The sequence below is a fragment of the Oncorhynchus nerka genome, linkage group LG20 (assembly GCF_034236695.1).
Source record: "Oncorhynchus nerka isolate Pitt River linkage group LG20, Oner_Uvic_2.0, whole genome shotgun sequence".
NCBI lineage: Eukaryota > Metazoa > Chordata > Actinopteri > Salmoniformes > Salmonidae > Oncorhynchus > Oncorhynchus nerka.
In genome coordinates, this window is record NC_088415.1 from 72,314,607 (window position 1) to 72,341,205 (window position 26,599).

Sequence of the window (26,599 nt, forward strand, 5' to 3'; positions counted from 1 at the left end):
AGCTTTGATATGCGCTGAGAAAAAGACAGTGTACTGTCTAGCCATACCCCCAAGTACTTGTATGAGGTGACTACCTCTAGCTCTAAACCCTCAGAGGTAGTCATCACATATGTGAGGAGCTGGGCATTCTTCTTACCAAACCACATGACCTTTCTTTTGGAGGTGTTCAGAACAAGGTTAAGGGTAGAGAAAGCTTGTTGGACATTAAGAAAGCTTTGTTGTAGAGCATTTAACACAAAAACCCGGGGAGGGGCCAGCTGAGTATAAGACTGTATCATCTGCATATAAATGGCTGACTGAGCTTCCTACTGCCTGAGCTATGTTGATGATGTAAATTGAGAAGAGCGTGGGGCCTAAGATTGAGACTTGGGGTACTCCCTTGGTAACAGGCCATGGCTGAGACAGCAGATTTTCTGACTTTATACACTGCACTCTTTAGCAAACCAGGCCAAAGGCCCATCAGAGACACCAATATTCCTTAGCCGGACCACAAAAATGGAATGGTCTACCGTATCAAAAGCATTGACCAATTCAATAAAATAGGAGCACAACATTGCTTAGATTCAAAGGCAATGGTGACATCATTGAGGACCTTCAAGGTTAGAGTGACACATCCATAACCTGAGCGGAAATCAGATTGCATACTAGAGAGAATACTATAGACATCAAGAAAGCCAGTTAATTGATTATTGACAAGTTTTTCCAGCACTTTTGATTAACAGGGCAAAATAGAAATAGGCCTATAACAGTTAGGATCAGCTTGATCTCCCCTTTAAATAAAGGATGAATCGTGGCTGCCTTCCAAGCAATGGGAACCTCCCCAGAATGGATAGACAGGTAAAAATATCAGAGATAGGCTTAGCGCTGATAGGTGCAGCAACCGTAAAGAAGAAAGGGTCTAAACCATGACCCAGATGGTTTTTGGGGGTCAAGTATCAGTAGCTCTTCTAGCACCTCGGACTCAGTGACTGCCTGCAGGGAGAAACTTTGTAGCGGGGCAGGGGAAAAGAGGAAGAAGCATCAGTAGCTCTTCTAGCACCTCGGACTCAGTGACTGCCTGCAGGGAGAAACTTTGTAGCGGGGCAGGGGAAAAGAGGAAGAAGCATCAGTAGCTCTTCTAGCACCTGGGACTCAGTGACTGCCTGCAGGGAGAAACTTTGTAGCGGGGCAGGGGAAAATCAAATCAAATTTATTTATATAGCCCTTCGTACATCAGCTGATATCTCAAAGTACTGTACAGAAACCCAGCCTAAAACCCCAAACAGCAAGCAATGCAGGTGTAGAAGCACGGTGGCTAGGAAAAACTCCCTAGAAAGGCCAAAACCTAGGAAGAAACCTAGAGAGGAACCAGGCTATGTGGGGTGGCCAGTCCTCTTCTGGCTGTGCCGGGTGGAGATTATAACAGAACATGGCCAAGATGTTCAAATGTTCATAAATGACCAGCATGGTCGAATAATAATAAGGCAGAACAGTTGAAACTGGAGCAGCAGCACAGTCAGCTGGAAGTTGAAACTGGAGCAGCAGCATGGCCAGCTGGACTGGGGACAGCAAGGAGTCATCATGTCAGGTAGTCCTGGGGCATGGTCCTAGGGCTCAGGTCAGTTGAAACTGGAAGGAAGAGGAAGAAGCATCAGGATAGTCGCATTAAAAGGGGTGGGAGATGAGGAAATGTTGGACGGACAAGGAGAGACGTTACAGCCTTATTCTAAATATGTTCTTCCCCTCGTCAATCTACACACGATACCCCATAATGACAAAGCAACATTTTTTTTTTTAGATGTTTACAAATTTATTCAAAATAAGAAACTGAAATATCACATTTACATAAGTATTCAGACCTTTTACTCAGTACTTTGTTGAAGCACCTTTGGCAACGATTACAGCATTGAGCTTTCTTGGGTACGACGCTACAAGCTTGGCACACTTGTGTATTTGGGGAGTTTCTCCCATTCTTCTCTGCAGATCCTATCAAGCTCTGTCAGGTTGGATGGGGAGTGTCACTGCACAGCTATTTCCAGGTCTCTCCAGAGATGTTCGATTGGGTTCAAGTCCAGGCTCTGGCTGGGCCACTCAAGGACATGTAGAGACTTGTCCCGAAGTCACTCCTGCATTATCTTGGCTGTGTGCTTTGGGTCGTTGTCCTGTTGGAAGGTGAACATTTGCCCCAGACTGAGGTCCTGAGCGCTCTGGAGCAGGTTTTCGTCAAGGATCTCACTGTAATTTGCTCCGGTCATCTTTCCCTCGACCCTGACTAGTCTCCCCGTCCCTGGCATTGAAAAACATCCCCACAGCATGATGCTGCCACCACCATGCTTCACCGTAGGGATGGTGCCAGGTTTCCTCCAGACGTGATGCTTGGCATTCAGAACTAAGATTCAATCTTGGTTTCATCAGACTAGAGAATCTTGTTTCCATGGCCCGAGAGTCCTTTAGGTGACTTTTGGCTCCAAGTGGGCTGTCATGTGCCTTTTACTGAGAAGTGGCTTCCATCTGGCCACTCTACCATAAATGCCTGATTGGTGGAGTGCTGCAGAGATGGTTGTCCTTCTGGAAAGTTTTCCCATCTCCACAGAGGAACTCTGGAGCTCTCTCAGAATGACCATCAGGTTCTTGGTCACCTCCCTGACCAAGGCCCTTCTCCCCCAATTGCTAAGATTGGCCGGGCGTACAGCGTTTGGTGGTTCTAAACTTCTTCCATTTAAGAATAATGGAGGCCACTGTGTTCTTGTGGACCATCAATGCTGCAAAACATTTTTGGTACCCTTCCTCAGATCTATGGTTTGACACAATCCTGCTCTACAGACAATTCCTTCGACCTCATGGCTTGGTTTATGCTCTGCACTGTCAACTGTGGGACCTATTATAGACAGGTGTGTGCCCTTGCAAATCATGTCCAATCAATTGAATTTACCACAGGTGGACTCCAAACAAGTTGTAGAAACATCTCAAGGATGATCAGTAGAAACAGGATGCACCTGAGCTGAATTTCGATTCTTATAGCAAAGGCAAAGGGTCCGAATAATTATGAAAAAAGGTACTTCTGTTTTTGTTTTTTTAATAAACTAGCCCAAATAAATAAATAATAATTGCTTTGTCAATCTGGAATATTATGTGTACAGTAGATTGACGAGGAAAAAATCATAATTTAAGGCTGTCAAGTAACAAAATGTGAAAAAAGTCAAGGGGTCTGAATCATTTTTCTGTAACACACCTGATAGTCACTATGGTTTTAGTTCTTCAATACCCCTACATTGAGTCTGAGAACTGCAGTTGCCACAAAGGAATGTTTTTCAAAAGAGATGCGCTGTGTATAGTATTTTTAATTTACCCCTGAAAATCATATTTTGCCATTCCATTGTGTGGGTTGTTGTCTTACAGTTGATGTAGCTTGTGTCATTGAGGCTAATCATGATTTAATAGTTATTCATTTAAAATCTGAATTTGATCAATTCAAAAAGATGACGGTCTACGTAGACAGGTTCCTGGATCTCCTCTTTAATGACGCCAACTTTGATCCAGCGGCGTATGTACAGAAGCTGTGCGAGCTCTCCAACCCAGGACTCCTGTCTGCCCAGTGTGAGTGGCCTGACAAGGAGGAGGCAATAGCTGGATTTGTCTCCAGGTTCAATCTTGGGGATGACAGAAGCCAAGTGGGTGACTGCAGACTGCTTGATTGAAGCGGGGTACATGGGTTCCTCTCCTCTCCCACTTCCCTCCCCATAGTTGGTAGTTGGTTGCATTTCCTAAAATGTTTTCAAGCATTCAAGAAGGGAGATGAGTGTTACAAATTGCACAAATGATTGTGTCCTACACACTGTTGGGTGGCCGGGTGACTATATTGGACTTATGGCTAAAATGTAAAATGATGTCTCATCATTATTTCTCACCTTTATTTCTCATGTGTATTCATGTTCATGTTAAACTGTAAACTTAATCAATATTTCTGCTATGCTGGCCTATTGTAAATTAACAAAAAAATGTCTGATCAATACATGCAATTCTGAACATATTGTCATTTATAATGCTAATGCAGAGGCACCAATAAATTGTCCAGTACACTTATTTTCTACTGTCTTCATGTGCATTCCTTTATGTCTAAGCTTCTAAGGTGACTCAGGCTTTACTAATTCTTGTGAAGAAGTGTATCAGTGAACTGTATTCTGTAATAAGTTACAAAACAATACAAATGCAATTGTGTATTGCTGCTGTTTGTCTGATATCCAACAGGCCATGATCAGCTCTGTTGACCATGAGAGCATTTTGCAGAGAAAATGGGTTAAGGCATACTATTTAGGCTCTCAATGACATGTGATCCATTGTTTACCTTGTCATCAATGACACGTGGCCCATTGTTTACCTTGTTACCTGGCAACAACCACAAGGTTCAAAGAGCTGTCAGTCAAGGCGAGCTCATGCATATACAGTAAGCTCCCCGCCCACTCAGCCTGCTCTTTCAGGCTTCCTGATAGTTAGAGATGAGAGAAGAGGTACAATTTCTTCAGTTCTCATTTTTCATCAAATAGGGCTCCCGAGTGGCGCAGCGGTCTAAGGTACTGCATCTCAGTGCAAGATGTGTCACTGCAGTCCCTGGTTTGAATCCAGGCTGAATCTTACTTGGGAAATAGGATGACTATTTGGGACCTTTTAAGAAAGCTGAAGCTCATTTACTGCATTTCTATACAATCTGAAAACTCTCAAATGCTATTTGGAGAATAGCAAAAACAAGCCAAAATGACCCCAGCCATTATCACATTGGTTGCTGTAGTTTCATTCACCTCAGTCAGTCTACAAACACATAGCCTATTAGCTATACATTTAGCTGCTACACATTAACTCACATGAACTCAGCACCAGACTAAAAACTAGAATTTAATACTTACAGAGGGAGCAGAAAAAGTATTTTATGAACAAAAGGTGAATAAATAAGTTTGTTTTACATAACGTTTTTGTTTTGCAGTTTTACAGTTAATTTCCTGCAATTGTACACATTTTGCCATTGTGGGGGGACATTTTTTTTCCCTGTTTTTAAGCAGATTTTCTGCAATTCTATAAGTTTTGCCAGGACTTATTGTGTAGGGTGTTCACCCATAAAATGATGAATTAATTCAAGGTTTAAATAAATATGTCTACGGAATGGAAAATTCAGTCCAAACCTCATGTATCTACCATATATGTTTCAAAAGTTAGAGACAATTTACTCTCAGAATGTTTAGAGTGAATGGTATGTCATCACAGGCATAATCAAAAAGTGGTCACTTAAGCAATAAGGCCCGACGGGGTGTGGCATATGGCCAATATACCATGGCTAAGGCATATTCTTATGCACAACTCAATGTGGAATGTTAGGACACAGCCATTAGCCGTGGTATATTGGCCATATATCACAAACCCCCGAGGTGCCTTATTGCTATGATAAACTGGTACCAACATAATTAGAGCAGTAAACCACCCCGTTTATAAAGCTAAATAGAACTCTGTGGCGCTGCTCCACGGCAGAACGGCGCTAACTTCGAATGTCAACTGACAAGCTAACTAGTGGCTGCAGTTTCGTGAGTGAAAAGATCGTATTTTTCGAAATAAAATCTACAGAAAAAAAAACTAAATGTATTTTTATTTACAAAGCTAACAGGCTGAATTCCAATATCCATCCTCTGCAAAGAGCATCTGTTTTCCTGTTTTCATTGTGTATTTCTGAGTCTTTCCCTTTAAATCATGATAGAAACGGCCCTCTCAACGTAGATTGATCGCCATTATGGGCAATGAAAGCCAAGGATCTGGAGGTGACAATGACAAAATGATTTTGATTGGTCCAACCAGCAGGTAACACCTCCAAATGGTGCCACATCACAACACCAAATATGGAAGAGATACAACCAGGAGCGGCACAGTCTAAACTAGCAACGATCACAGCAAATTAACGTTCCTATTTCATCAACATTGTCACGTACAAGTCTATTAAGGTTATAATATTGTAGAGAACAATCTAATGATTAATTCTGTCATTTATAATGACATAAGGCAAAGAAAACTACATTTTGACATTCATTTCATAGCACCCTCTTGAATCTTGAAACTGCATTGTACAGCAATGAGTGAATGACCTATATTACTACATTAAATATGATATCTGAGTGAGAGTGACTAACTAAATCAATGGGGGTCCCCTGGAGGTCAGGGCCCCTGGGCATGTGTCCTGCGTGCCCGGTCGGTAATTAGGCCATGATTACTACAAGTTTAGGTAGCTGGCTAGACTAACTGGACTGATTTACCAATCTAAAAAATGTTAAATGACATGGTCCAATTGAGTGAATGTCAGTGAATGACATAAAACAAGAGAAAAACTTCTGATGCACAACCAAGTTTCGAAATTGCACCTTGTGTATTCTTCTATTCTATCCCTCAACAGTAAGTTGAGACCCTGACTGAGTAGCAGGTGTCCACATACTTGGTAATGTAGTACATATATATACAGTGCATTCGGAAAGTATTCAGACCCTTTGACTTTTTCCAAATTGTGTTACGTTACAGCCTTATTCTAAAATTGATTAAATAAATGTTTTCCTCATCAATCTACACACAATACCCCATTATGACAAAGTGAAAACAGGTTTTTAAAAATGCCTTGATGACAACTTTGCACACTCTTGGTATTCTCTCAACCAGCTTCATGAGGAATGCTTTTCCAACAGTCTTGAAGGTGTTCCTCCATATGCTGAGCACTTGTTGAATGCCTTTCCTTCACTCTGCGGTTCAACTCATCCCAAACCATCTCAATTGGGTTGAGTTTGAATGATTGTGGAGGCCAGGTCATCTGATACAGCACACCATCACTCTCCTTGGTCAAATAGCCCTTACACAGCCTGGGGGTGTGTCTTGGATCATTGTCATGTTGAAAGACAAATGATAGTCCCACTAAGCGCTAACCAGATGGGCTGGAGTATCGCTGCAGAATGCTGTGGTAGCCATGCTGGTTAAGTGTGCCTTTAATTCTAAATAAATCATAGACAGTGTCACCAGCAAAGCACCCCCACACCATCACAACTCTTCCTCCAAGCTTCACGGTGGGACCACACATGCAAAGTTCATCTGCTCATCTACTCTGCGTCTCACAAAGACAAGGTGGTTGGAACCAAAAATCTCAAATTTGGGTTCATCAGACCAAAGGACAGATTTCCACCGGTCTAATGTCCATTGCTCGTGTTTCTTGACCCAAGCAAGTCTCTTCTTCTTATTCGTGTCCTTAAGTAGTGGTTTCTTTTCAGCAATTCGACCATGAAGGCCTGATTCACGTAGTCTCATCTGAACAGTCGATGTAGAGATGTTTGTGTTACTTGAACTCTGTGAAGCATTTATTTGGGCTGCAATCTGAGGTGCAGTTAATTGATTTCTGAGGCTAGTAAATCTAATGAACTTATCCTCTGCAACAGAGATAACTCTGGGTCTTTCATTCCTGTGGCGGTCCTCATGAGAGCCAGTTTCATCACAGCGCTTAAAGTACTGATGGGCTGTCATTTCTCTTTGATTATTTGATATGTTCTTGCCATAATATAGACTTGGTCTTTTACCAAGTAGGGCTATATTCTGTATACCAACACTACCTTGTCAAAACACAACTGATTAACTTTTAACAAGGCACACCTGTTAATTGAACATTGAAATGCATTCCAGGTGACTACCTCATGAAGCTGGTTGAGAGAATGTCAAATATGCAAAGCTGTCATCAAGGCAAAAGAGTAGCTACTTTTAAGAATCGCACAATAAAATATATTTGGATTTGTTTAACACTTTTTTGGTTACTACATGATTCCATATTTGTTATGTCATAGTTTGACGTCTTGACTATTATTTTACAATGGAGAAAATAGTTTAAAAAATAAATAAAAACCCTTGAATGAGTAGGTGTATCCAAACTTTTGACTGGTGTTATATTTATACAGTTAAAGTTGGATGTTTACATACACCTTAGCCAAATACATTTAAACTCAGTTTTTCACAATTCCTGACATTTAATCCTAGTGAAAATTCCCTGTTTTAGGTCAGTTAGGATCACCACTTTATTTGAAGAATGTGAAATGTCAGGATAATAGTGGAGAGAATGATTTATTTCAGATTTTAATTATTTCATCACATTCCCAGTGGGTCAGAAGTTTACATGCACTCAATTAGTATTTGGTAGCATTGCCTTAAAATGGTTTAACTTGGGTCAAACGTTTCGGGTAGCCTCCCACAAGCTTCCCACAGTAAGTTGGGTGAATTTTGGCCCATTCCTCCTAACAGAGCTGGTGTAACTGAGTCAGGTTTGTAGGCCTACTTGCTCGCACGCACTATTTTAGTTCTGCCCACAAATTATCTATAGGATTGAGGTCAGGGCTTTGTGATGGCCACTCCAATACCTTGACTTTGTTGTCCTTAATCCATTTTGCCACAACTTTGGAAGTATTACATTTACATTTACATTTAAGTCATTTAGCAGACGCTCTTATCCAGAGCGACTTACAAATTGGTGCGTTCACCTTAAGACATCCAGTGGAACAGCCACTTTACAATAGTGCATCTAAATCTTTTAAGGGGGAGAAGGATTACTTTATCCTATCCTAGGTATTCCTGAAAGAGGTGGGGTTTCAGGTGTCTCCGGAAGGTGGTGATTGACTCCGCTGTCCTGGCGTCGTGAGGGAGTTTGTTCCACCATTGGGGGGCCAGAGCAGCGAACAGTTTTGACTGGGCTGCGCGGGAACTGTACTTCCTCAGTGGTAGGGAGGCGAGCAGGCCAGAGGTGGATGAACGCAGTGCCCTTGTTTGGGTGTAGGGCCTGATCAGAGTATGTAAGTATGCTTGGGGTCATTGTCCATTTGGAAGACCCCATTTGCAACCAAGCTTTAACTTCTTGACTGATGTCTTGAGATGTTGCTTCAATATATCCACATAATTTTCCAGCCTCATGATGCCATCTATTTTGCATCAGTACCTCCTGCAGCAAAGCACCCCCACAACATGATGCTGCCACCCCCCCCCACCCCAAAGTACGATCTTTGTCCCCATGTGCAGTTGCAGACCGTAGTCTGGCTTTTTTATGGTGGTTTTGGAGCAATGGCGTCTTCCTTGTTGAGCGGCCATTCAGGTTAGGACTCGTTTTACTGTGGATATAGATACTTTTGCTCCTGTTTCCTCCCACATCTTTACAAGGTCCTTTGCTGTTGTTCTGGGATTGATTTGCACTTTTTGCACCAAAGTATATTCATCTCTAGGAGACAGAACGCGTCTCCTTCCTGAGTGGTATGATGGCTGCGTGGTCCCATGGTGTTTATACTTGCATACTATTGTTTGTACAGATGAACGTGGTACCGTCAGGCGTTTGGAAATTGCTCCCAATGATGAACCAGACTTGTGGAGGTCTACAATTTTCTTTATTAGTTCTTGGCTGATTTCTTTTGATTTTCCCATGATGTCAAGCAAAGAGGCACTGAGTTTGAAAGTAGGCCTTGAAATACATACACAGGTACCAATTGACTCAAATTATGTCAATTAGCCTATCAGAAGCTTCTAAAGCCATGACATCATTTTCTGGAATTTTCCAAGCTGTTTAAAGGCAATGTCAACTTAGTGTATGTAAACATCTGACCCAATGGAATTGTGATACAGTGAATTACAAGTTAAATAATCTGTCTGTAAAAATGACTTGTGTCATGCACAAAGTAGATGCCCAAACCGACTTGCCAAAACTATAGTTTGTTTACAAGAAATTTGTAGAGTGGTTGAAAAACTACTTTTAATGACTCCAACCTAAGTGTTTGTAAACTTCTGACTTCAACTGTATACATTTTATATAATTGTATTTTTACAGAACTCCGAACCTCGATGTCCTCATATGTAGCTTCGGCCCTGATGATGACTGCTATTTTGATAAAGCCTTGCTCAGGAACGTAGCTTTGATAAGATCTAATACTCTACTTTTGAAATGGTGAATGAATCAGTGTCACTGAAGGAAAGAGAAGTGAAAGATAGTTTGCAGAAAGACCAGAGTTTTACATCTATTTTGACGTTATTTTCATCTAGCGGTAACAAGCACACTATAGAAATTGATGAGAACTAAACAAGAATTATATTTTGAGCAGAACACAACATGCTAGAATGACTCATTTTTGTCTGACATTTTTTTGGACCACCCAAAGTTCACTGTGGATTTCTGAGTGTTCTACTGCTTATCCATATGCAGATTTCACTGCTTTACTGAGAGAGTTCTGCCCAGTCTGTAATAATAGACACGTCTTGAACACCTAATTCAAAGCCTTTGTCAGCTGCATCAATGACTCACAACATTTCTATAACTCAAACTGTCATCCACCACCCTCCAAAGAGAATCTCCAAGGAAGAGCCTCACAGGATGTGGGCCTTTTAAGGCAGAACCTTACTCTCGGCTTCTGCCAAAGAAAATACACTGTTTTTGCCAGTAGCTGTGAATATTGACAATGGCCTCATTTTTTACATTTATTTTTATAAAAAAATGTAACCTCTAGGCAAGTCAGTTAAGAACAAATTCTCATTTACAATGACGGCCTACACCGGCCAAACCCGGAAGACGCTGGGCCAACTGTGCGCCGTCCTATGGGACTCCCAATCACAGCCGGTTGTGATACAGCCTGAATGCAGGTTTCATTATCTCGCCCCCATCCCCATCAGCCTAAATTGGATAATTAGATGTTGGTTTTTCTATTCATGTGGTCATGGTACGATCTTATCATGGGCGCCATTTCTGGAGAAAAACCTGTGGAATATGGCAATCTGCTTTCTGCTTTTCCTGGCGAATTGTGTGGTCTGTGGTCCGGTATGGGAACTGGCATGGTGTCGCTCGGTGTGTGTTTGTGTAGGGGCTTAGTTCAGGTCCCAGTTGTGACATAAGGCTGTCACATCTCATTTCCACATCCCTGGGGACAGCAAGGAGCCTCGGATCTGGTTTACAATGAGGCAGGAACAGGGTACAGGGCTGGCTACAGGGCTGGCTGGCTACCGTTTTTCCCCAAACAATTATATGGTTTAGCAAGAAATGTGGACCTCTAGTTTTGTACAGTGCCTTTGGAAAGTATTCAGACCCCTTGACTTTTTCCACATTTTGTTACATTACAGCCTTATTCTAAAATAGATTAAATATTAGTTTTTTTCAGCAATCGACACACAATACCCCATAATAACAAAGGGAAAATACATTTGTTGACATTTTTGCAAATGTATAAAAAAATTAACTGAAATACCTTATAAGTATTCATACCCTTTGCTATGAGACTCGAAATTAAGTTCAGGTGCATCCTGTTTCCATTGATCATCCATGAGATGTTTCTGCAACTTGATTGGCATCAACCTGTGATAAATTCAATTGATTTGACAGGATTTGGAAAGGCACACAAAGGTCAAAGGTCTATAAGGTCCCACAGTTGACAGTGCATGTCAGAGTAAAAACCAAGCCATGAGGTCGAAGGAATTTTCTGTAAAGCTCAGAGACAGGATTGTGTCGAGGCACAGATCTAGGGAAGGGTACCAAAGCATTGAAGGTCCCAAAGAACACAAACAGAAGAAGCTTGGAACCACCAAGACTCTTTCTAGAGCTGGCCGCCCGGCCAAACTGAGCAATCGGGGGAGAAGGGCCTTGGTCAGGGAGGTGACCAAGAACCTGATGGTCACTCTGACAGAGCTCCAGAGTTCCTCTGTGGAGATGGGAGAACCTTCCAGAAGGACAACCATCTCTGCAGCACTCCACCAATCCACCAAGCCAGATGGAAGCCACTCCTCAGTAAAAGTCACATGAGAGCCCTCTTGAAGTTTGCCAAAAGGCAAAATTCTCAAGATTGAACTGTTTGGCCTGATTGCCAAGCATCATGTCTGGAGGAAACCTGGCAACATCCCTACGGTGAAGCATGGTGGTGGCAGCATCATGCTATGGGGATGTTTTTCAGTGGCAGAGCCTGGGAAACTAGTCAGGATCGAGGCAAAGATGAATGGAGCAAAGTACAGAAAGATCCTTGATGAAAAACTGCTCCAGAGCACTCAGGACCTCAGACTGGGGCGAAGGTTCACCTTCCAACAGGACAACAACCCTAAGAACACAGCCAAGACAAGGCAGGAATGGCTTCGGGACAAGTCTCTGAATGTCCTTGAGTGGCCCAGCCAGGGCCCGGACTTGAACCCGATCGAACATATCTGGTGAGACCTGAAAATAGCTGTACAGCAATGCTCCTCATCCAATCTGACAGAGCTTGAGAGGATCTGCAACTTTGATTTTAGAAGTGGGGGGGGACATAATTATTATTATGATTCATTTTTATTTTTTATCCAATCAGATAAACACTCCAAACAGCCTACCTGACCGCTCAGAGGCGTCCGCATGGTCCTAAAGCACGCCCTTGCCTAATTGTGTATCACATTCCAATGGTAAAACTGGGGGGGACAAAAATGCAATTTCAGAATGTGGGGTGGGACATGTCCCGTCCCCAATGAAAGTTGCGCCCCTGATTTTGTACATTGACAGTTGTGCTCCATTCTGGCCTGATCTCTACCTCCATATCTGTAAAGAGGAAATGATATGCCCAGTACACAGCTTTAGAGTTGAAGAAGTTACGTCAGGATGAGTATTTTTCTGGGGACATGTACAGACAACTATCTGATTTCTTCTGCTGCCTAATTGTTGTTATGCCTTCTCTTGTTGTATGTCCAATTGTTGTCTGACTACAGAGATGTCTGGTATGCTGATGGGCCTACTGTTCCCTTTGAACGGCATCTAGTAATCCATGCAGATATGTCTGAGGTGAAGGACTGTGACCTGATCCTTACCCCAGTCAGTATTGTCTTTTCAGGAACTGTTTTGGTGAGATAAACTATATGGTATGAAACCACATGGCTCTTGAGGTGTATCAGCATGTTATGATAAACAGGACGTCCTTGTTAGTGAATGATGTTGCTACTGATATTTTTTTCTACAATGATTCCGATGGTCAGAGTAGAGGACCGATTTAGAATCCAAACAGTCACAACTGACATTCTACCAAGAAACAAGATAAACCACCAACAATATTATTATGTTGTGGTAGATTGGTTAGGACCCATTTTAGATTTGTCTGTAAGAAGGCTATGTAACAAACCGTTGGAACCACAGAGCCGGATCTGTCTTTTCCTACTAGCACTGATAACTAGCTGATAACTTCTTTATTGAGGAAAAATGTATGACTGTGAAATGTGGCTGTCTCACCTCGCTCCTTATAAGAGCGTCTGCAAAATGACTAAAATATAAAATTACCTATTGTCCCCCTAGTCTCAGTACTGTCCTGCTAATAAATACAGTAGGTCCTGCTGATGACAGCTTGGCATTAGAAGAACATCTTGTAGCTAGCTGGAGTGTGTGGCTGCTCCTGGTAATCGACGGTACCGCTATCGCTCGAACACAGGCCGGTCAGGCCAAAGGCAGGTGGAGATAGCGCTTCAGCACCAACGGAAACACAAGAGGGACTGCCAGATAAGGGGCCACGACCACTCTCCCCAGGCTCCAGGTCTATGTGATAGGCAGAGTGAATTCTCAGAAAGAATGACACTGCTCAGAGAAAAGCTTTGCGCCCCAACCTCTTTTCACTTGTTCTTTACGGGCGAATGTGAAACACACTACGGTAGAGAGATCTACCATAAGAGCGGCTTTATAATCAGCAGCTGCTCTGTAGAATTGGTTGAAGACAAACAATTATTCCCGTCCCCATTTTACTAATCTCGTCCCCCCAGGGAACTGTGTCCAAACTTCTCAGGTCTGGGGGAGTGGAGACTGAAACTCCAGTCACTCACACCACCAGATGACATCTACACCTGTATGTCTGGTATTAACATCTTTGATTCAATAATGCCTACGCATAACGATGGACAACCACTACAGTGTCTTTAAAAAAAATCGATGATTTATGTTGTTCACTCCTGTCCAGCATGTCCTAACTTCTGCACTTATTCATGCTTTTCTGAGGAGTGTTTATGACCCAAAACTGTTTACAGACTGTTAGAGGAGGTTGGAGACAGAGAGACCAGGACAAACACTCTTATCTGTAGTGGACCCATTTACCTTTACATCTGTGTCACTCATGTCTGAGTCTTTAGCATGTCTATAGATAATGATACATTAGATGTACGGAAGAAAACATTCCTCCTATGGAGAAAACTGGAAGATTTCAGTGTTACAAGACAACTGTGAATGCCTTAAATGTTTTGTTTGAGAGAAGTTTCTCAAATTATTATTGAGTCTGTCATTTGAATCAACAGGTTATTAACATGTTCACATCACATTGTCAACATGGCTGTGTTGCATCAATCTTCCATAAGGTGACATGGCTTGGCCCTAATATGGAAGATGCCAGTCATATTTTATGGATGAGGAGATGATAGCTGTGAGCAGCACTATAATTCTGTTACTCTAGCCCAGGGCCAGGCTTATCCTGTTCACCATTCCAATTAAGATTTTCATTAACTAGTCCAAATGATAGACTGGTGATCTCTGTGTTCCCGTGGAACAGGCTTGGCCTCTTTTAAGACGTGTTCCTGCAGTTGCATCACCAAAAACATTCTAATGTGAATTAGTTGTAGCCTAATAATTAGCTATATTGTCATGTGTGTTCTCTAGTCATGTTTTACATGAATTTGTATCGATGCTACGTAGTAACAAATCATTTGAATTCCTTGGTGCAATTACATGCAAGCAGCAAATAGTAAATATACAAACGGAATATTCATGCATTGTCTCATGCACCTTATCAGAGCAGTTACATGTGCAGCTGAGTAACTTCATTCTGTACCAAAGTAGTTTTCAAGTAGTTGCATGGCATAAGGGCTACTGAATGCTGTCACGTCCTGTGTAGTTTTGTATGAGATATTCTGTAAAGTAACAGTAGTAAAAAATGAATAAAGACATCAATGGAAATCTTTTTACAAGGTTTTATCCAAAATGCTGACATAAATCATGTCTAACCAATGCCAGCTCTAATTACTAGTTTGAATATGAGGGGAGGAGCTTGTGTGTGACAAGTAACACTGAGCACTTGCACTTTCAAACACCTGAAGGGAATTCAGTTCTAAATCTCATAATCGGTTAAATAACAGGCCCATCTTCCTGTCTGCATTTCAAAGGCCAACAGATTGAATTTACAGTAGACTTGGTGAAAAGGGGAGGCATTAGATAATAACATTATGAAACAGTTTACTTCAGCAGAGCCATGCACAAGATTCAAACAGTACCCTAAACATCACAAAAGTATGTTACAAATGACCAAATTCATAGATTATATAATGCCAACCCTTACAATTTACATGTTCACTATACAGCTCAACAAGTATTTGTATACAGACACATTTCAGCTTTATAAACCAGATATAAATCAATCAAAAAAGGTCCTGTATTTCCCTCCTGTTTGGCCATCACCATGTAGCCACTCAAGGGTGTGTATGTTTTCTACTGATAAGTCTATATTGCGCTCAACATACAAATCGACTTGAGAGTGTTGACAACTGTCATTCTCATTGAAACTAGGTTGAATGAGTCATGTTCATTCCCGGGGGGCCTGGAGAACAGAGCACAGAGCAGAGCACATATCACCTGAGTAGGCTCTTTCTGTACCTGACAGCCCAAGACATGCCGGGGCATGGGCATTCACATGCTCTCACTCTATATCTTTAACATCACAAATACATTGGGCCAATGGGCAATAGGACTGGGTGTCAGGTTTTAAAATCAAAAGCCACATGAGTGTGAACATTGCCGGGTTTCGACTATGGGAGTTTTACACCCAGTGGTTTAACCTAAAAACCCACAGCTTAGCCCCGGGCAAAGACTGCAATTAATTTATTGTAAGTATGGGGCGGCAGGTAGCCTAGGGTGGCAGGTAGTCTAGGTAGCCTTTTGGGGCGGCAGGTAGCCTAGTGGTTAGAGCATTGGGCCAGTAACTAAAAGGTTGCTAGAATATATCCCAGAGTTTACAAGGTAAAAATCTGTCGTTCTGTCCCTGAACAAGGCAGTTAACCCACTGTTCCTAGGCCGTCATTGTAAATACAAATTTGTTCTTAACTGACTTGCCTAGTTAAATAAAGGTTAAATAAAAAATGTTAAAATAAAAAGTGTTTGTTGTAAAGACAATATTTGGCTTCTCAGATGATACCACGGCTTTGTTTCCAGTTTGTTCATTCACCCAACGGTATTAGCTACACTACTGTAGAGTACCAAGACCACACACAGGAAGCTCATTTGAGTGTCTTAACAAAAAGATAAATACTGTATAAAAAATGTGCTATTAACAATTGTAATGTTAAAAAGCTCTTTTCAGTGAATGGTCAGTCTCTTGAGATTCTTGTAGAATAATAGAAAGGCAATGACACACACATCTGATAAAATAGACATCCCAGAGTCTCTGTTGTGGATAAGGGCCTTGCTTTGTCCCACGACACTCAACATGACAATGGCAACCCCATTGACAACTGAGTATATGCATTGGTTTCACGGGGAACCGTATTAAACTAGTGAGGTGTTTGTCGACAAGGGCATGTAGAGTACTTATACTTACACCTGGTAGTCATTAGAATGGTCATGAGTATCACTGCAATAAACCCCACTGACTGTGATATATCGAATTTCTGTCTCAACATCCCTTCAACACTGACAATGGAATGGAAATTACAATGGAAATGCGGATGGAGAACATAGGCTAGATATTTGAACATCTATTTTAAAGGCCTCATCCAGTCATTGCGCTAATTCGAGTTAGCAACTTCCTTCAAACTGCAAGCACATACATAAAAAGTGTATCCACAAGTTAATCTGAATCTGGGGATGTAGATAAAGGGCCTTATTGCCAAAATCCCCAAACAATCCCTTTACTATCCATGTTGCTCTCAGCTCAGTGGACTAAGGAAATAATTGTGGGTGACAATGCCAGAAAGTCTATGTCCAATGAGCATGATATTAGCATGTGGTACACTATCCACAAAGGTTTCAGCTCAGTCAGGTCAAGTGTGAATGGGTAACAGTTAGGGTAAAGCAGAGAACAAACAAACCTGCAGCTATCACGGAGTCTCTCTGGGCGTCTGCCTATTAGCAGCCCAAATGCTTCCATGGCAACCTGTAGGATTATAGGATGGACCGGTTCCACCTGTTTGGTTCAGGAAGTCCACAAGTCTGCTCTGATGAACTACCCAGGATTATTCTGTCAACTGTCAATATGAGTTTGTTTTACCCAGCAAGAGAGAGCCATTCATAGTGTACTTACAGTGCCTTCAGAACGTTTTCATACCCCTTGACTTATTTCACATTTTGTTGTGTTACAGCCTGAATTCGAAATGGATAACATTTATTTCATTTTCTCACCCATCTATACACAATACCCCATAATGACGAAGTGAAAATATTTCATTTACATAAGTATTCAGACCCATGAGTCAATACCTGTGACAATCATCTTTGGCAGCAATTACATCTGTGAGTCTTAAGAGTTTTGCACACCTGGATTGTACAATATTTGTACTTGCCATAGATTTTCAAGCTTATTTAAGTCAAAACTGTAACTAGGCCAATCAGGAACATTCAATGTTGTCTTGGCAAGACAATCCAGTGTATATTTGGCCTTTTGTTTTAGGTTCTCTTGCTGAAAGGTGCATTTGTCTGTTTGAAAGCAGACTGAACCAGGTTCATCTAGGATTTTGCCTGTGCTTAGCTCTATTTTTTTTTTATAAAAAAAAACCTCCCTTGCGGAAGACAAGCATACCCATAACAAGATGCAGCCATCACCATTCTTGAAAATATGAAGAATGGTACAAGGTGATGTGTTGTGTTGATTTTCCCCAAACATGACGCTTTGTATTCTGGACATAAGGTTAATTTCTTTGCCACATTTTTTGCAGTATTACATGCTGACCAGACCGACACGTCGCGTTCGCGAGCTTTGCAAAATAAATGTACACATGTTATTCAATCATTGCGCAAGAGTCTGTGTGGCAAGGCGCTAAAATAGAACAAGTCCTGCCTCTCAAATCTCCTCATTGGTTTTTAGGAGCATATACCCACGTGGGTGATTGAAAGATTAACTGACGTCCACACTCCAGTCGGTGGTAGTAATGCACCATAAAGTTGGTTGCCAACCGCCATATAAAGCCCAAAGAAGAAAAAGAAGCCTGAAGGAAGGAGGAGAGATGATGAGAAATGAATTCGGTTTACAGTTTTATCTGTGGGTTAATTGTTGGAGTAGAGGACCTTGTGCATTTCAGGTAAAATAACAACCCATGTTTATATCCCAGGACAAATTATCTAGCAACAACAAGCTAGCTAGCTAAATTGCCATAAATGTTTAATGGTTTTCGACCTGTCTGTGGTTCAGAGTTTGTTTTGATATTTCAACCTGCGTGTCCTGATCATGTCTGGGTATAAAAAAAAACATGCGCAAGCGCACGAGTGGTTTGGTCAGCATATTACTTTAGTGCATTATTGCAAACAGGATGAATGTTTTGGCATATTTTTATTCTGTATAGGCTTCCTTCTTTTCACACTGTCATTTAGGTTAGTATTGTGGAGTAACTACAATGTTGTTGATCCATCCTCAAATTTCTCCTATCACAGCCATTAAACTCTGTAACTGTAAAGTCACTATTGGCCTTATGGTGAAATCCCTGACCAGTTTCCTTCCTCTCCGGCAACTGAGTTAGAAAGGACACCTGTATCTTCGTAGTGACTGGGTGTATTGATACACCATCCAAAATGAACTTAATAACTGCACCATGCTCAAAGGAATATTCACTGTCTACTTATTTTCATCTTTTACCCATCTACTAACAGGTACCCTTCTTTGTGAGACATTGTAAAACCTCCCTGGTCTTTGTGGTTGAATCTGTATTTGAAATTCACTGCTCGACTGAGGGACCTTACAGATAATTGTATGTGTGGGGTACAGAGATGACATAGTCATAAAAAAAAACAAGTTAAACACTATTATTGAACACAGCGTGAGTCCATGCAACTTATTATGCGACTTGTTAAGCACATTTTTACTCCTGAACTTATTTAGGCTTGCCATAACAAATGGGTTGAATACTTATTGACTCAATACATTTCAGATTTTTTTTATTTGATTAATTTGTAAAAATTTCTAAAAACATAATTCCACTTTGACATTATGGGGTATTGTGTGTAGACCAGTGTCATCTCAATGTAATATACATTTTGAATTCAGGCTGTAACACAACTAAATGTAGAAAAAGTGAAGGGGTGTGAATACTTTCTGGAGGCACTGTAGGGAATGTACAAAGTAAAGAGCAAGGATATTGCATAATGTCTAGAGCCAAAGTTAATTGATTGTATCCAGACAACTGCAACACATTAGCTGATATCGAACAAAATGAACCTTCTGACTATCATTTCTAAACAATCATTCAATAACACTAGGTTTAAAAAAAAAATGACATAGACATTAATAGAAAGCCCTATCATTACAAATCGGTTTCTCTTTTGAGAAAAACAACTGAAAATGTACACCTTTTTCAGTACTGTAATATAATGCACAGTGCAGTGCAGCTGTAGAAACACACTCTCCTCAACCTCCAGGGCATTAACTGATAACCATCATACCAACCATCTCAGTTGCTACAGATGGGTCCGTTTTCAACTAGTAGCTGGCTTGTTCAATGAATAGATTACATTTTGCTTCCCTTTTCAGTAGAAAACATGTTTTCTATGAAGTTGAACATGTGCTCTTTATGACAGAATGTTAAAATTAGGTGAACATTTGTATTTTTTTTACCAAGATACACTACCCAAAATCAGTGGTGGCCACTGATTGGCTGAATACCCGGGGCTTGAGGTGGTTGGAGTTGTCAACAAAGCACCATGACAGAAATATGAAATCTATAATCTATTTAGATTTGTTTAACATTTTTTTGGTTACCACATGATTTCCTATGTGTTATTGCATAGTTTTGAAGTCTTCACTATTATTCTACAATGTAGAAAATAGAAAAAATAAAGAAAAATCCTTGAATGAACAGGTGTGTCCAAACTTTTGACTGGTACTGTATTTACTTTTTTATAAAAATAATTTCCCTTTTTTTCAATCACAAGTGGGGCACCACCCTTAACACCCTAATGGTGGGCCACTGCTGTCCAAAATGTACTCTATTCATGGAATGACCCAGCTACTGTATTTCAAGGATAATTAGATTTTAGACAATAACCAAGACAATCCATGACAATAACACAAAATGGAACATTGTTGTTGTGCTGTGTGAGTTTTCTATGGAAATGCCAAGTCTGCAGACAGACAAAAAGCTACTTGTTTATACCCAGGTCATAAATGTTTTTTCCTGATGTATTTCAGTTCTTCCAACTGAAATTAATGCAGTATTTTCATGGAGTCAAGAGGCCTAAGCAGAAAAATAAAGTGGCTGAAGTTTCGAAAGCCAGATAGAGCATTGCATTTTAGCAGAGACTCCAGTTAGTGACACAATCTTTCTTTTGCGCGACTAAATTCTTACTGCAGCAGTAGAATATGAAAAGCTGTAGAACAGATAGGATAACAAATCATGTTTTTTTTCAGGTATTTCCCCCATTGTTAGTAAGTAGGAGAGCAAGGAGGCCTGAAGCAGGTCCTCTTGGGCTGTCTTTTTGACCCCAGACAGATGCAGACACACAGAGAGACGGTTTTGTGTCCCCAGACAACGGTTCATACAGAGCCGGCAAGGGCAATTACATCCCAGGACAAAGGACCCAAGAGGGGGATGAGTGACTGAGAACAGGACCCTGGCTGGGTCAGGGGCCACCAGGAGCCAGTGAAAGCAGCAGAATGTAAAACTCTGTGGAAAGAGATGGACATCCCTGAAAAACCACAGTGCAAAGAGACAGTTAAGGCCAAGTCATCCCAACCCCCACCCCATCTCCACCTCATAATATCAGTGTGAAACTACCAGCTGAGAGCAAACATCCCTACTCCTAAAGCCTTCCGCATGCTTCGGTTCAGCTGAATGATTGTGCTCACATACTCCCGAGTGTGCCTAGTATACACCCTTAAAAGACATTCGCTTGAAAAACAAGAAAAAACTGCAATAATATGGTTTGTCCATCTTGAGATGCTGTAGCCAGTATACACTTCCTCAAAATAGTCTGAATGAATCTAAAATACCTCAAGAAATCTGTCATTCATTTTGACGTTTTTTGTTAGCCGGGAAGAGCTTAGTCGCGCAATTTTACAATTAAGATGCTTTGGTGCAGTATTTTTTTTTACATTAAAACTATTTCTCGTTGAATGACAACCAACACTTCATTAAAAATCCCTACTGTTGACCAATCACAGACGACGTGGCGTAGACTTCAGCTGTTTTGAATGGGAAACATGCGGACGCCTTTATCCTGCTCTGTCTCAGTGTAGCAGTGTTTCTGTTCCTCCTCACCCCCAGTAGTCATCGTTATAATGGTAAACTGCTACTGGAAACTGTTAAGTATCCTGATCTTATTAAGTGTGAACTAGAAATTTGTTAGCACTCAATGCTACAAAAACACTTTATACATGCCGGGTACTATACTGAACAAGAATAGAAATGCAACATGTAAAGTGTTGGTCCCATGTTTCATGAGCCGAAAAACAAAATCCCAGAAATGTTCAATACGCACAAAAAGCTTATTTCTCTCAAATTGTGTACACAAATTTGTTTACATTCCTGTTAGTGAGCATTTCTCATATGCCAAGATAATCCATCTACCTGACAGGTGTGGCATATCAAGATACGGATAAAACAGCATGATCATTACACAGGTGCACCTTGTGCTGGGGGACAATAAAAGGCCATTCTAAAATGTGCAGTTTTGTCACACAACACAATGCCGCAGATGTCTGAAGTTTTGAGTTAGTGTGCAATTGGCATGCTGACTCTAGGAATGTCCGCCAAAGCTGTTGGCAGAGAATTGAATGTTAATTTATCTACCATAAACTGCCTCCAATGTTGTTTTAGAGAATTTGGCAGTACGTCCAACCAGCTTCACAACCGCAGACCACGTATAACCACGACAGCCCAGGAGATCCACATCTGGCTTCTTCACCTGCGGGATCATCTGATGGGGTTGCTGAGGAGTATTTCTGTCTGTAATAAAGCCATTTTGATTGGCTGGGCTTGGCTCCCCAGTGGGTGGGCCTGGCTGCCAAGTGGGTGGTCCCAAGCCCTCCAAGACCCACCCATGGCTGCACCCCTGCCCAGTCATGTGAAATACGTAGATTAGGGCCTAATGAATTTATTTCAATTGACGGATTTCCTTATATGAACTGTAACTCAGTAAAACCTTTTCAATTATTGCATGTTGCGTTTATATTTTTGTTCAGTATAGATAGTTAGGGGTTTGATAAACACATTTTTTAAAAGTACTAGATGTTCACAGAAAACCAGCAGGTTCCAGCACAGTCCAGACAACAGACTATTTAACAAAGCAGGCGTGTGCACTCAGGAAGAGCTGAATTACTGATTACCAAGTCAGCCAACCGGCCACTTCCCAGCCAGTGTTATTACTTTTCTTTTCCCATGATTATTCCAAGATTCTGTATTTGTTCCTACTTCCTCTCTCCTTGACCAATGGCCTCACCTCCTTTGATATATCAGAAAAGGTAGTGCTTCTGTGTGGCTTTTTCATGTCATGCAAAGCAGCGTATTTATATTAGATAGTGTGGGTTTTCCCTCTGCTTCTGTGATGGAGGATAATTACTAGTGACTGGAGTCACCAGATTAGATTGTAATTGATTTGTCAAAGTGCCTGAGTGAAACTACAGGAAGACAAACAGAACAGTGGGAAAGACAAACAGAACAGTGGGAAAAGAGGGGGAAGAAGAAGAAATAAAGACTACAGCATGTCCCAACCACTTCTAGGTTACTATTATCATGCATGAAAGAGAGAGAAGAAGGATGTAGGATGGTCTAATGACCCACACAACACACCATGATGAAAGGACCAACAACATTTTAAATATGTTCAAATTAAAATATAATTTAAAAGGTTTCCGAAGCGAAACAGGACAACAATCAGTAAAAATCTCTAATTGTGTGCTCTGTCCTGAGACTGTTGGAGTGGGGGGGTATCTAGGCAGGCTGCTGTGCTTTGTCCCCACACACAAACACACACACACGATAACCCACGAACACACACTAGTAACCTGTGTCTGTTTCTCTCAATCTAGCAGACAGGTCCGTTGGCTCCTGGTTGGGACATTTAACCAGTCATGTGGTGATTGAGATCTCGTCTCAAGTCTTTTCTCCTCTGGCCTTTGTTATTGTCAAGTCTCCTTCAGGAGACAGAGAAGAGAAGCCTTCTAGGCTTGTTCAGACAGATAACATGGTCAGCAGGCTAAGAGAAGATGGATCAGGAAAGCGGGCAGTGATGGTGGGCACAAATATTTACTTGGTCACATGAACACACTTTTGTCAAAGAGAGAGGTGTCTCTCCATGGTCCATGGATGGGGTAAAAAAGAGTGATATGGCTGCCAAGGATTGTACAGTAACCTTAACTACTGCTGTACGGGAATCAACCTCCATATTGCTGAGACAGCGTGATATTTGATTCGATTTTGAACAGACACGGTCCATCTGTCTTAGTTTGTGATGACTGACAGTCATGTGGTAGAGAGGGTGAACCAATTACAGGGCAGAATGTTGAGTGATTCAAAAAGAAAAGGTGGTCATCACCAATCAGAGAAGACGTGGAGTCGATTCTGCAGAATGTATGTGACTAAACCAAAAAATATTCGATAAAGCCACAATGTGTAATCTTGACAGTTGTCTTTGGGTGTGAAACAGATCTACAGTGCATTCAGAAAGTATTCAGACCCCTTGACTTTTTCCACATTTTGTTACGTTACAGCCTTATTCTAAAATATTTTTTAAAATCTACACATACCCCATAATGACAAACCAAAAACAGGTTTTTAGAAATGCTGGCAAATTTATAAAAAAATACAAATTGAAATATTACATTTACATAAGCATTCAGACCCTTTACTCAATACTTTCTGAAGGACCTCGATGGACATCGAGTCTTCTTGGGTAGGACGCTACAAGCTTGGAACACCTGTATTTGGGCAGTTTCTTCCCATTCTTCTCTGCAGATTCTCTCAAACTCTGTCAGGTTTGATGGGGAGCGTCACTGCACAGCTATTTTCAGCTCTCTCTCTCTCTCTCTCTGTTCAATCGGGTTCAAGTCTGGGCTCTGGCTGGGCCACTCAAGGACATTCAGAGACTTGTCCCGAAGCCACTCCTGCATTGTCTTGGCTGTGTGCTTAGGATTGTTGTTCTGTTGGAAGGTGAACCTTCGCCCCAGTCTGAGGTCCTGAGCGCTCTGGAGCAGGTTTTCATCAAGGATCTCTCAGTACTTTGCTCCGTTCATCTTTGCCTCGATCCTGACTAAAAATGAAAAACAATCCCCACAGCATTTCTGCTGTGAATAATTTCTGCCACCACCATGCTTCACTGTCGGGATGGTGCCAGGTTTCCTCCAGACGTGACGCTTGGCATTCAGGACAAACAGTTCAATCTTGGTTTCATCAGACCAGAGAATCTTGTTTCACATGGTCTGAGAGTCATTTAGGTGCCTTTTGGCAAACTCCAAGAGGGCTGTCATGTGCCTTCTACGGATGAGTGGCTTCCGTCTGGCCACTCTACCATAAAGGCTTGATTGGTGGAGGGCTGCAGAGATAGTTGTCCTTCTGGAAAGCTGTCCCATCGACACAGAGGAACTCTGGAGCTCTGTCAGAGTGACCATCGGGTTCTTGTTCACCTCCCTGTCCAAGGCCCTTATCCTCCAATTGCTCAGTTGAGTCTCCAGCAAGAGTCTTGGTGGTTCCAAACTTCTTACATTTAAGAATGATGGGGGCCATTGTATTCTTGGGGACCTTCAATGCTGGAAAAAATGTTTGTGCCTCGACACAATCCTGTTTCCGGAGCTCTACAGATTGATTTTTGCTCCCCATGCACTGTCAACTGTGGGACCTTATATATACTGTAGACAGGTGTGTGGCTTTCCAAATCATCTCCAATCAATTGAATTTACCACAGGTAGACTCCAATCAAGTTGTAGAAAGATCTCAAGAATGATCATAGGAAACAGGATGCACGTGAGCTCAATTTCGAGTCTCATAGCATTGGGTCTGAATACTTATGTAAATAAGTTATTTCTGATTTTTAATTTTTAATAAATTTACATTTCATTTTTAAAACAACAGTTTTTGCTTTGTCATAATGGGGTATTGTGTGTAGATTGATGAGGAAAAACATTTATTCGATCAACTTTAGAATAAGGCTGTAAGTAACAAAATGTGGAAAAAGACAAGCGGTCTGAATTCTTTCCGAATGCACTGTTCCTTGCCATTTGAATGGAATTAATGCTACGATGCCTTTCTTTAAATCCCATTTGTAAAACACATTTATCAGCAACAGATCATGCATGATTAAAGAACCTTTTCATATATACTCATTAGTAGAAACATTACATCCAATTCAATTTTCCAAATCTGGTCAAAATAAATGCATCATATACAAAGCCCATTGAAACTGCTTTGTGGTGTGAATGCAAAAACGCCAGTGTGTGGTGTGAATGCAGTCTAGTCTGCAAAAAAACATGTATCTTTTGACATAAACTCATTTGTGTAAACAACATGTCTACTGTACATGTATGACCATATCATGAGTGTGGACCACTCACTGGCGTTTTTGTAAACTCAATAAAACTACTTCAGAGTGCTGAAAGATCTGATTGAAGGGTTGTCCATATTTTACAAATGTTTGCGTTTCACTTTTTGTTTTTAGAAGCAAAAATGTTTGCCTAGAGTATCTGTTTGTCAACTCCGTCAGTGGCGTGTCAATTCTATTACTGACGGCTAACCTCCATAAGATGTTTTTGGTCAAAATTCTGAAAAAATATTGTCATTACTGTTCTGCAACATATGTTTAAACATTGAAGTATTTGCTATGCTAGACCTAGTGGATAATGTTTGCTTTATACATATTGTTTGTGTGTTCTAAATCTGGCAGACCCCCGCGAAACTGCGCTATGCCACTGGGACCACAGCTGTGTGGAAACAAATCATACTTTTCCACAACCTCTGTTATGTTATTTTGCAAGCTAAAACTTATCATCACAATAATAAGTCATTGTGAGATATGGTTTAGGTTATTGAATAATTACAGTCCATAGAGAACAAGACGATGTTTGTATTGAGCTGCTTGCAAAATAACAAATTAAGTCCCATCGTAGATTTCCTTGTGAGTAAAATTAAATATATCCACGAAGGTAGGCTATGGCACTGTCTGCTAAACGGAAATCTTCATAATTGTTTAGAAAACAGAAGGATACTTACTCTGTTTGAACAGGGAGAAATACAAAAGGAGAAACGTGACCCTACCAGCCATTCTTATCTTAATTTCTATTTGTCCTAGATGTCTTGGGCTGATATTGTATTTGATAATACAAGATAGGAATTAGCTTTCTATTTTTGTTCCTTTAAATCTAGAAATATACACTTTAGAATAGGCTGGTAGAAGTTATATCATGAACATCGTCAACAATTGGTTTCGTTTTGGTTG

General features: G+C 41.1%; 1 long non-coding RNA gene across 1 annotated transcript; it reads right to left on the reverse strand.

Annotated features, from left to right (window-relative positions):
* Positions 1-1,786: 1,786 nt before the first annotated feature.
* On the reverse strand, positions 1,787-26,571 carry LOC135562720 (uncharacterized). Its single transcript, XR_010460072.1, has 2 exons — positions 26,374-26,571; positions 1,787-3,743 (listed from the first exon to the last, which is right to left on the reverse strand). It is a non-coding gene; the product is annotated as an uncharacterized LOC135562720 (long non-coding RNA).
* Between the last annotated feature and the right edge of the window lie 28 nt (positions 26,572-26,599).